Source organism: Aplysia californica, unplaced genomic scaffold (genome assembly GCF_000002075.1).
Source record: "Aplysia californica isolate F4 #8 unplaced genomic scaffold, AplCal3.0 scaffold00380, whole genome shotgun sequence".
NCBI classification, from domain to species: Eukaryota; Metazoa; Mollusca; class Gastropoda; order Aplysiida; family Aplysiidae; genus Aplysia; species Aplysia californica.
In genome coordinates, this window is record NW_004797650.1 from 213,788 (window position 1) to 215,193 (window position 1,406).

Below are 1,406 nucleotides of genomic sequence, written 5' to 3' on the forward strand. Positions count from 1 at the left end.
GAGGGGGTAAGGGTGGGAAGGAGACAGATTGGTTTCCCAATATCAAGAAGATATTATTTCTGATAAGCTATTTGTCTTTATTGATTTTGTGTGTGTGTCTCTATATGTGTGTGTGTGTGTGTGTGTGCGTGCGTGTGCGCGTGCGTGCGTGGGTGTGTGTGTGGAATGGGGGGATGGAACCAAGGCATGTGGAAGAAAGCATCCAATAAAAGAACTGTCAGTTGAACGGGTCGACAGGACAGAAAACAAAAGTCAAAAGGAAGGGAAGGTAAAAGTGATTGTAAAGTTGAACATCTTGTCCAAGAGCTAAAAAATTCTGGTGCCAAAAGCGGCAGCACATTTATATATATTATATATTTATATATATATATATATATTAAATTATAAGCAATTTTCAGCCTGCTAGAGACTCCTGCTGCCTGAGCGAAAACTGCTGGGAATTAAACCAGAAAACAAAGGAATGAATGCTGTTTATGCTAGTGCTCTCTCTTTTTTGCTACTAACAATGTATATAGAACTTTTGTATCTAAGGCTGAGGTGGGCTTAGCCTGCTTGTCTTGAATAAATAATGACAAATTAAGAAAATATTGTACACAACATTTTTTTCAAGGGCTCTTTTTTGTGCTATGCCCTTTTCATTTTTTGCTAACTTTTTGAATTCACCATTTGAGTTGCTCATGTACGTTGTCTGAAGTACTCCTTGTTGCATACTAGTATATATAGAGCCATCTCATTTCTTAAGTGCAGTTGACCTCCCCCACCCCATACAGTACTGAAAACAAGTCTGAGGAAAACATTATACACATGCATTATACTGTGTATGTTTTACTAGCTTTGATAGCGAACGAATAGGAAACAAATAACAATTAAAAACAAAATATAAGTAAAAGTAAGCCTTAAAGGATTCTCTAATACTTGTGAGCAAACTGAATTCAGAATTCAGGGATTTCTTTAATATCATGAATTCATGTATAGTGGGCAAAAAACAACAACAACTGCCTGATATACAGTTGAAAACAGAATTACTGTTCTATTTTAGGTAGGAAGAGAAGGTTCAAACTGAGTCTGATTCTTTTAAATCAATGTTAATGAATTTCAGCTGATGTGTTTTTAATCCGGTTGGAATTAAACTTTTGGTTTTGAGGGGATAAAGAAATGATCCATACTTTGTTCATTTTTCTTCACTGTGTGGTACATACATATGATGAGTTTTACAATTTTTATCACCTGTCTTCCTCAGCATGTTGTAGACATATTTTGCCACCACTTGCAGAAGACATGAATTCAATTCCCATATGTGAGGCAGGATGGTGGAATCAGGCTCTCGTCAAAATAATGAAAAAGAAGAAAACAGCAGTTTTCTCCCTGCTTAGCAATTTTTATCAAATTTTTGTTTTTTGGCTCAA

General features: G+C 35.8%; 1 protein-coding gene across 1 annotated transcript in view; it reads left to right on the top strand.

Moving 5' to 3' along the window:
- The window catches only part of LOC101864163 (dynein heavy chain 5, axonemal), a gene marked incomplete in the record, with an annotated part of 108,174 nt that overhangs the window by 2,683 nt on the left and 104,085 nt on the right, over nucleotides 1–1,406 (top strand).